This window comes from Phalaenopsis equestris, unplaced genomic scaffold (genome assembly GCF_001263595.1).
Source record: "Phalaenopsis equestris unplaced genomic scaffold, ASM126359v1 Scaffold198870, whole genome shotgun sequence".
Taxonomy (NCBI): domain Eukaryota; kingdom Viridiplantae; phylum Streptophyta; class Magnoliopsida; order Asparagales; family Orchidaceae; genus Phalaenopsis; species Phalaenopsis equestris.
Window position 1 is genome coordinate 70178 of NW_018218770.1, and position 11418 is coordinate 81595.

Genomic DNA, 11418 nt, shown 5'->3' on the forward strand with positions numbered 1-11418 from the left:
GAGTGGGAGAAGTAGAGCAAGATAGACTATAAGAGAGGGAAACAGGTAGAGAAAGAGAGAGATAAAGAGAGTGACAAAGAAGCGAGAGAAAGGGAAGACTTGAAGTAGAGGGAGGGTTTAAAATAAAGGGAGGACAGGGGGAGAGTGAAAGAAGAAAAGAAAAGAAAATTGGGAGAATGTAAGGTAGAGAGAGACCGTGGTATGCTGATATTACGAATTATATAGTTAGTGGTAATTTGCCTTATGGAATGACAAAACAACAGGAAAAGAATTCATTCACGATGTAAAATCTTATTTTTGGGATGACCCATATTTGTATAAATAATGCAAAGATTTAGTAATGAGATGATGTGTGCATTATAAAAAAATTTAAGAAGTTATCCAAAAATGTCATGATTCTTATTTTGAGGTCATTTTGGGAATGATAGAACTATTCATAAAATTTTACAATCTGGATTTTATGGGCCTACACTATTTAGAGATGCTAATATATATATATATATATATATATATATGTGTGTGTGTGTGTGTGTGTGTGTGTGTGTGTGATTGGTGTCAGAGAGTAGGTAATACTTCAAAAAGAAATGAAATGCCTCTAAATTTTAATTTAGAAATTGAAATTTCTGATGCAAGGGGATTGCATTTTATGAGACCATTTATACCTTTATTTGAAAATGTGTATATATTGATTACAGTGGATTATGATTTAAAATGGATTGAAACAATCGCTTTACCTTGATGTGATGCTTGGAGTATTTCAAAAGTTTTAATCAAAAATATTCTTGCAAGATATGGAATTCTGAGAATAATCATTTCTGATAGAAGGTCTCAATTCAAGAATGCAACAATTGCAAGGTTGGTGCAAAAATATAATATTATGCATAAAATTGCAACTGCTTATCATCCCCAAACTGGTGGTTTAACACACAAGTATCTAATCTTAAAATTAAAAAGAATTTTAGAAAAAAAGTGTGAATATTAATAAAATGGATTGGTATGCTAGATTAGATACTGTATTATGGGCTTACAGGACAAATTATAAGACACCTATAGGAATGTCCCCACATAGATTAATTTTTGGGAAGACTTGTCACTTACGAGTAAAATTGGAGATTAAAGCCTAATGGACAATGAAGGACTTCAATTTCAATTTGAAAGATGCTGGTGAGAAAAGATTATTTCAATTGAATGAGCTTGAAGAAATTAGAAATGAATCTTATGATAATGCTGAGATTTATAAAGAAAAAAGGAAAGAATGACATGATTAGAAGATAATAAAGAAGTAATTTAAGTATAGACAAGAAGTTTTATTATACAATACAAGACCAAAATTATTTATTGGAAAACTGAAGTCTAGGTTGAAAGGGCCATTCAAAATTGTAAAAGTCTATCCTTATAGACCTGTTAATCTTAAAGATCTAAAAACTAGAATGATATTTAAAGTGAATGGGCACAGATTGAAACCATATTATGATGGTCAAAGACTAGTTCTTAAAGAGACTATAATATTGGGTCACCCAGAAAAAAGATTGGGAATTTCGAGCTAACGACATGAAACCAAGGGCTTTGTGAGAGGTAACCCATATCAATCTTCGCTTATTTTGCTCTTATGTTTTTGTTCTACATATTATATATATATATATATATTTGTATTTTTATGGATTCTGTGTATTTGAGAAGCATGAAATTGAGAAAATATTAAAAAAGAACATTTTTGTTTACCTAATTTTATGAAAAATTTGAGAATTTATTGGATTAAAATTACAATGAAAAATTTTTGGAACTGGTGCCTGAGGCACCATATTGGTGCCTGAAGCACCACTTTCCAAAGACTTGGCACTTGAAGCATTAGAATCGATGCTTGAAGCTCCACGGTGACAAAAATGACTTAAAACATTTCAAAAGGCAGTTTATTTTGGAACTGGTGCCTGAAGCACCACTTTCCAGAGACTTGGCACTTGAAGCATTAGAATCGATGTTTGAAGCTCCACGGTGACAAAAAAAACTTAAAACATTTCAAAAGGCAGTTTCTAGTAGGTTCTGTGAAATTTTCAACTAGAGAAAGTTTGTCAATGTCAATGCGCAGAACTTACCTGATCGAGTTCTTATGAAGAAGACCCTAATCAATGAAAGGGGATTTGTGAATCGAGGATTGAACACACCGAATACTTGAGTGGAAGAGATAATTGGGCAGAGACACTAGGAAGTGTGTTGCTACACTACTGCCGTCATAGTTCACCCAGTGGTGAAAGATTTTTATGCAAATCTTCATGGAATCAACCAAGGAATTGTCTATGTATGAGACAGGTTTGTGCAATTCACTCCTTCAAGGATAAACGATATGTTTATGATTGAAAGTGTTCCTATCATATTTTACCCCTATAAGAGATAATATGAAAGAACTTTATTGATACCTTACAGAAGAATATGCAAATTGGGAAGCTAGAGATGTTGGAAATGTAAGTTTCTCTTCATCATTGTTGAATTTTGCATCTAAGACATGACATTTCTTTATTGCATCGAAATTACTCCCACTATGAAAATCAATAAAGTAACGAAGGAGAGTGTTATTCTGAATTACTTTATTCAAACTAGAAAACCTATTGATATTGGTGCAATAATTTTAAAATCAATTTTGGGTTTGATTGTAACTGGATCTACTACTAGATTGGGACATCCATCTACTATTTTTCTATTGTGCAGTCAGTCACAAGTGCCTTATGAAAGTTGGGAGAAAGTGCTTTTTCCTTGAAAGCCTATGGACCCAGAAGTTTATTGAAACTACATTGGAATCGGAGATAAGAATGATATGAATTGTACTGATGGATCAAGCATCCTAGAATTCATCACCTATTTAGCCTTACTTCCGTTTGGACGCAATTTTGAAAAGGATCAAGAAGATAGAGAAAGAGGTAAAGAACCTTATGCATGTAATTGAGAATATTTCTGAAATGTTGGATCTTCTGAATTGGAGACTTAAGGAAGATTTTGAACATACTGGACGTAGTGAAGATGGTTTGGTACGTATAAAATGTTGGATCTTCTGAATTGGAGACTTAAGGAACATTTTGAACATACTGGACGTAGTGAAGATGGTTTGGTACGTATTTTCAAGAAACATGCTTGGATTAAGGAAGACTCAACTGATGAATTTCCTTATCAACCTTTCTACAACTTGTACGTACAATACCAGTCCACAAGAGATATCTAGGAGGACGAGAACGAAGAAGATGTTTAAACTTACTTTATGCACGAAATGTATTTTCTTTACTTATTTTATTGTGTTATGTTGTAATGCATTTACTTTCATGGATGAACTCTATATATATTTATGCTTGTTGTTGAGTATTTTTATGTTTAGATTTCAGTTTTAGGATGTTTGGTTTGCTTTGGACACTAAATTAGACTTTGTTGGCATATATTATAACTAAATTAGACTTCCATTTCAGTTTTAGGATGTTTGGTTTGCGCAGATTTTATTTATAAAAGTGAGTTTTGTTTTATTTGTGAAATTTATGTGTTAGAAAATTATTTAATAATAAGTATAAGTGTTTATTTGAGTTAATTAGAGGCTGATAAAAAGCGGTGAGCAGTAAATTTCCTAAGAAAATGAAATCTAGAAAAATTAGGCGTTGGCGCCTGGGCGCCAGATTGGCACCTGATGCGCCAGATTGGCGCCTGAAGCGGAAAATTCCCGAAAACGCCCAGATTGCCTAAAAAAATTGCAAAACTGGGCGCCAGATTGGCACCTGATGCACCAGATTGGCGCCTGAAGCGGAAAATTTCCGAAAACGCCCAGATTGCCTAAAAAAATTGCAAAATTTCCTAGTAAAAAACCATTTTTACTATTTGGGTCATCTCTTACCTCTAAACAATGACCTAGAGCTTCACATTGTGCACATTTGAGAAGATTTCGAAGGCCAAAGATCTTAGATTTCATATTCTCTTGTAAGCAAAAAGGATGACATTTGGCGTTGGCACCATTGCTTTTCCTACATTATGGGAGATCCAAATTTTGGAATTGAAAGATCTTAGATTTCATCTTCTCTTGTAAGGAAAAAGGATGACATTTGGCGTTGGCACCATTGATTTTTCCTACATTATGGGAGATCCAAATTTTGGAATTTTTAATGAAAAAAACATGAAGAAACCCATGGTGAAAATTTTCTTACCAAATAATCTTACTTGTGGAATTAGATTTTTGACTTTGTAATTTATTTAGATTTTACTTGGATTTTCATAGAAATTTTAAGGGCTCCACAAGTAAAAATAGGAAAGCCTATGGGAGATTTTAACATGAGGAGATTTGTCAACTACAAGGCCCAACACTGTTACAACACTCAAATGGGATCAAGAAAATTGATCCAGGAACGAGCATTTGCTAACTCAGGTGTTGAGATCGAGAGGTTGATTGTGCCAAAAATTAGGAGAGGTTTTTCTACTTCACTGGAGCAGCTATTGTGTCTATTATTCAAGAGTTTTATGCCAACTTGCAATTCACCACTGATGATCACATCCTTGTGAGAGAAAAGCAAGTTGAGTTTTCATAACATAGGATTAATGCTTTTTATGGACTGAAGAATGCATTTCATTGTGAATATGCTACATTTATGATGACTGATTCAAGTAATTTAAAATGATGTTTAGAGGTGTTTAGAGGTAGGACACGACCCAAATAGTGAATATGCTTTTTATGGGCGTTTAGAGGTGTTTAGAGGTAGGAAACACCATTGGATGCTTTTTATGGACTAAAGAATGCATTTCATTGTGAATATGCTTTGGATGAAGTAATTGCCTTTCTAATTGATGGAAAAGGAGAATGGAAAATTAAAAATAATAAGAAAGTTAGCTTCTCCACTTCCATGAAGACTATTCAATCAAAGGTATGACATTACCTCATCTCTGCTAAATTACTGCCAACAAATCATCTGAGCGAAGTAACAAAGGATAGAGCTGTGCTAAAATTCTACACTCAAAAAATGAAGGCAGTAGATGTTGGTGCTTTTATAGTTCATCATGCTCGGAGTATATCTAGTAGTGCTACAACTAGTGGTTTGGGTTACCCTGCCCTGATTTTAATTTTATGAGAACATTCAAGAGTAGAGTACCATAAAAATGAGGAAAACCTGAAGCCACAAAATCCTATTAAGAAGCATACGGTTCAAAGACTTGATTCATTTGTTCAGTCCAAGAGTGGAGGTAGTGATAGACCCTCAACATCAGCTGCAGGGCCATCTACTTCTCGCTCTGCTTCACTTAAGAATATTATGGAGCAGATTATGATTCAGCAAATAGATATTGTGATTATGTAAAATAAGATTAGAGGAATTGAAGCAAGAAATGCTTACAATGATAAATATAAGCAGAAGAAAGTTCAACATGATATAGCTTATGGGGAAGCTATGGCTAGATATCTTAGAGGTGAGTACAATGTGGATTTTCCATCTTGTCCTAGCTTCACTCCTTATACTCCAGATCATGATGATGATGAAGAACAATAAGAAGAAGAAGATGATGATGATAAGTAAGGTGATGAATATTGATATTATTAGGAGTTTAGTTTATTTGTTTGATATTTTCATTATTTGTAGTTTGTTTTATTCAAACTGTTGTAGTAAGAACTTTCATTTTAATATTGTGTTGTGGACCTAAATTGTAACAGTAACTGTAGATTTTTACTTCTTTTACATTTTTAGTATTTTTCAGTTTCTGTTTCTATTTACGTTTTTAATTCTTAACAAATCCTTTAAAATATATTATGTTTTAGTTAATGCTTTAAAGCCTGCATGAATTTTTAAAGTTAGTACTTACAGTTTACTAGAGCCCAGTTTCATAATCAGAAATCCTCTACAGGTTAGTTTTTATTTTTTATGCATTTAATGTTTTCTTTCACCTACAAAATTTTGTACTGAACTTTTTTAATTATTTAAAAATTGAAGTTTAGGGGAAAGAAAAATCTCCTTTAAAAAGAGTAAACTAAATTTTATTTTTATTCAATTAACTATGCTTTTAAAATTAATTTAACATGACCTTGGATATTAAGATTTAACTTTAAATGACTATATTTATGTTTTTAAATATTATGGTAAATTTAGGTAAAAGTTTTTACAAATGGAAGTCAATTCTAAAGTTAAAGATATTTGGTATGAAAGGATGACACTATGTTTTTCTATTTAAAGTAAAAAAGTATTAAAAATTTTAGAGCTTCATGTAAAAAGAAAAGAATGAGACTTTATGAAAAATCATAATACTAATATGAATTTATACTAATATGAATTTAAAGGAGTTTTAACTTTAAGAAGATGATAGTGAAGTTCAAAATTATTAAAAAGTTCCCAAAAAGGACTAAAAAATTCCATCCAGATATAGTAATCCTCATTTAAAAAAAAAAGAAAAAAAAAAAAGAAAAATGAAAAGAAAAGAAAGGATTGAAAGATCCTAAAAAAAATAAAAAATGAAAAGAGAAAAAGAAGAAAAAGAAAAGAAAAAAATGAGTGAGGAGAGAGTGAGGAGAAGCTTCATGGGATCTCTAATTAAAAATTGGCTTCACTTGAATCAACTTAAGAAAAAGACTCTATTACATTTTCTTAACTTATATTAGAGTATTAGCATCATTGTTACTAAAGTTTTCGTGAAGTTATTTTTCATATGAATATTATAAGTATTTTTTATATGAAAAATTACAATTCTTCTTAAAATAAATAAAGACTTAGAAATGTTGGATTTGATTATTAAGTACTCTTAGACTTAGAGTTTGAATCTAAGTTATTAAAAGTTTTTCTTAAATTTTACTATTTTATTTATGAAACTAAAGTATAGAAGTTTTTAAGTTAATCTTTATCCTAAGTCATATGCTTTTTTGTAGTAAAAGTGTCACTTGAGGACAAGTAACATTTAAGTTTGGGAGATTTTGATACACTAAAATAATGTGTTGTCTTAAGTATACATTTTATACTAGTTTTTGGTGATATTACACTTCAAAAAAGGGTATTTTCATATTATTTTTGTAGGTATATCAATTTTAATCATTTGGAGCAAAATTTGCAAAAAAGGACGAAATTTAGAGCCAATACAGCAAAATTTGAGATTGTGGCGCATGAAGCGCCACTTTTCAGAGAGCTAGCGCCTAAAGAGCCAGAATGGCACCTAAAGCACTATTTTACAGAGAGTTGGAGCATGAAGCACCAGATTTGGTGCTTGAAGCACCAAAACCCAAAACAACAAGGTCTTAAGCAAGTTGGCACATGAAGCGCCAGAACTAGTGCTAGAGGTGCCATAGATGACTTTTTGTGGATTAAGGCAGGAGGAAGAATTTTGCGTGAATTTCAAAAGAGCCACTTATTCTAAACACCCATGGAGTGATTCAATGCATCTAGACACTTTGGAAGGTTTTTTATGAAGGGATATGTCTCTTGGATCTATAGACATGTCTTTTGAAATTTAAAAGCGTTGACTTTTGGATAGAATTTTGGAGGGAATTTTAGAGGGAATTTTGAATACTTTTTAGAGGGAGGCAACTTCTAATAAAAGAGAGAGAAGTCCGGGGCATCAAAAGAGGGGGCTGAAGAGAGGCATGAGGGAGAGAGTTCGAAGAGGCAAAAGGAGAGGGAAGGCGCTTGAAGAGAACTTCTAGGGATTTTCTTGGGAAGGATTGTGAGATAAGTTGTGTCTTTTACTTCTTTATTTTTGCAAACTTATTTTTATAAATGAAATAAGTGTTTTGTTGTTTGCTTCTCTTGAATTTTGAGTAGTCTTCTTTATCCTTCTTCTTACTTTGAGATATGATTTTGTGAAGAGTTGATTTTGTTCTATACGATTTTAAATGCCAAAAATTTGTGATGATTTGAACTTCGATGTTCATTTACTTTTTGATCAGGCTAATTAAAATGTTAAAATGTGTTGAGAAACATAAGATTTGAAATGATTTCTACAACATAGTGAGAATCACATTTGATTTCATGGGAGAGAATGTTGGTTGAGTGCAAGGGATTGAGTGCAAATTAATAAGGAATATACCTTGTTGGTTGCAAAATTGGAGATTTTAAGGTGATAGATTAAAATGAGAATTTAGATAACGATTGAGAGTATTTGGTCCAGTTGATTGTTATTAGCCCTCAGCTGAGATAGTAGTGGGAGCTTTGGAGTGGCATCCGACATTCTCCCAGCCTAACCATGAAATTAGAGACCAAACTCTGGAATAGTCAATGTTCTTTATGCACTTGGAAGAGGGTAAGGAATATGATTGCTCCTATTTGACACAAAATAATTTTATATATAATTTTAAATGATTTTAACTTCTTCACAATTCATATACTCATTGTAAAGGGGAAGGGTGCTTTCTTAAATTTGAGCTCTCCATCACAAAACCTTATTTAGTTTTTGTAAGTTTAATTTTGAAAGTTTAGAAATTAGTTTAGTTAACTTAGTTCTTTTAACTGTATTTTATTTAAAATTCACTCTAATACCTTAGATTTAAATTTAGTACTTCAGTTTTGTAGTTTAAATTATGATTTACGTTATAATTATAAGAATTTATCTATAAGCATTTACAACTTCCTTGTGGGATCGATATCTAGGACTCCATTAGAGCCTTTTATTACTTGAGTGATACGTATACAGCGATACGTATACTTGCATTATTATTAAAAGATTTAACAATTTAAAGGTTTTAAAAGAAAAAAAATTATTTTTACTAAAGTTATTATTGTTAGGATTTACATCACATATTTATTATTATTACTATCATGTGTATTTTGCAATATTGAAAAATATTTGCAAAATAACACACACAAATCTGGCCCACATCAATCACTCCAGATAAAGAGACAATGCCCTTTTCCTAGCAAATGACTAAACTATGTACAAACAATGAAGCTGAATATGAAATGCTCATAACTGGTTTAGAACTGTTGATACACATGAAAATAAAAGATATCAACATCTATGGAGCCTCTCAACTAATCATCAATAAAATCGAGAGAAAATACAAAACTTTGAAACCGCGACTTGAACAATATTTCTGTTAGACTCTGAAATTACTTCAAAAAATTTCAAATGTATCGTTCTTTTTAGTTCTAAGATGAGATTATTCTCTAGCAGACGCTTTAGCTAAACTAGCAAAAGAGTTACTTGTCCAAAAGAAGATGACATTCCAATTTCTATAAGAGATGACGAGTTCTCTCTCAAGTTGACATTGACAATTTCAACAAAATCATCGAAGAGACAATAGCGACAACAACCGACAAAAAAGAGGATGATTGTCGACAACCAATTATTCAATATCTACAAACTAAACAATTACCCAAAAATAGTTCCACTGCATCCCAAAAAAAAAAATAAAGAGCATTGTCTTACGCCTAGTAAACGATGTTCTTTACCAACATCTTTCAATCAGATGTGGTTAAGATGTCTAAGCCAATCTGAGGCTCAAGAAATCATTAAAGAAGTTCGTTCAAGTCAGTGTGGGGCACACCAATATGGACCAAAGATGAAGATGAAATAAAAAGAATGGGATACTATTGGCCGACAATGATGAATGAATGTCTCAAAACTAAAAAGAAATGTCATCAATGTCAAGTTCATGGAGTGGTCTTACATCAACCGCCAAATGTATTACACCTGATAATTGCACCTGGGCTGTTTGAATGTTGGGGCATGGATATAGTGGGCCTTATAGACCCTCCATCATCTAAACGAGATTGATTGATTTTAGCTGCTACAGATTACTTGTCTAAATGGGCAGAAGCAGTGATGGTTAGAGAAGTCAAAGAAGAATAAGTTCTCCACTTTTTCAAAACACGCATTGTATACAGATTTAGAATTCCTCGAAGGGTCATATTAGAAAATGGTCTAGCCTTAAAAAATACAAAGATGAATAACTTCATCCAAAGACAGAATAGACTAGAGATATTCAAAAATTTACTACCCCAAAGCCAACAAATTGGCTGAAGCTTTTAACAAAACACTAGTCCAAATTTTGAAAAACACATTGATTAATAGCCCAAGACAATGGCATGAACGATTGATAAACGTTCTATAAGTATATCGTACTACATATCGAACACCAACACAGTCAACATGGTTTGCTTTGGAAGATTGTTTTGAGGTCATACTTCCACTTGAAATGCAAATTCCCTCTCTCAAGTTTGTAGTTACAAACAAAATCTATGAAGAAGAAATTGCAAGGCCACGACTTGAAGACATTGAGAGTTTGGAAGGCAAAAATCTACAAGCTCAACAAAATGCTGAACTATAATAAGAGAAAATGGTACAGACCTACAAAAAATTGGTCTACCCTAGGACATTTTAGATCGGGGATTTGGTCTTAATACTCTGAGGACCTATCCTCATACATTGAAAAATAAGTGGAAAATTCAAACCAATTTGGGAGGTCCCGTATGTATTTGAAAAGACATATTCAAGAGGATCCTATCAGTTAGTCAATTCTCAAGGTAAAGAGTTTTACCGCCAATCAATCGATGGTATTTGAAAAAAAGTTATGCGAAATGAATCACTTGTAGACTGGAAAAAGAATAATAAAATGAATTTGAACTTTTTCCAATGGTGTCGCATTGAGATTTCCTTCTTGCTTATCAAACAGGTGTTCGTGAGCACAACTTCTTAAAACAAATTGAATGAACCATAAAACAAAAATTTATCGGCATTCACATTAAATGACTTAAAACAAGATCTGACTTGTTTACATTAACCTGTCACTTTTAGGGAAAATGTCGAACAACAAACTTGTTCACTTTTCGAGGTGGTGTATGTTTGTACTAGACAACTGATGGATTGAGAAAGGGTCAAGAACTCATTTTGATTTTGATCTGACATAAGTTGAATTATTGTACAATGGACTGCTGTTATCCATAGTCAACAAAGAAGAAGTAGGGGGAAATCACATGTGCTGGAAAGTTGACACTAGAAAAATGAAATCAGTAGTAGTTGCTATGGTACAAGGGATTGTGGAGGCATCCGTTGCTGGAGTCAATATGATTACATTAGGATAGACTTGGACTCAAAGATGAAACTAAAACAAATGACTTGAAAGACTAGAGGAAAATGAACGATAAGACATGGATCCCATGGATGAAGATAGTGAATAATTTTAGTTTCCAATTCTTGAGTACACACCTGGTGAGGTTTATCCTATTTTAGGGGTTGAAAATTTGGACCCTAAAGAAGAAGAAGAAGCAATAGAAAGGATTGTCTTCACTCTGAGTCTGTATGTATCGGTTCTGAACCTCAAAACGTTAAATGAACCAGTTGATAAAAAAATTATTTCTGAAGAAGAACCGAGGCACATTCAGTCTATCAAATGACATTATTTTAAACAATTTAAGCATGTAGATGATCATACAATCAACATACTTAAAGGTATCCATTTGCTCACTAAATTATTCAATAAAGATAAAGAAT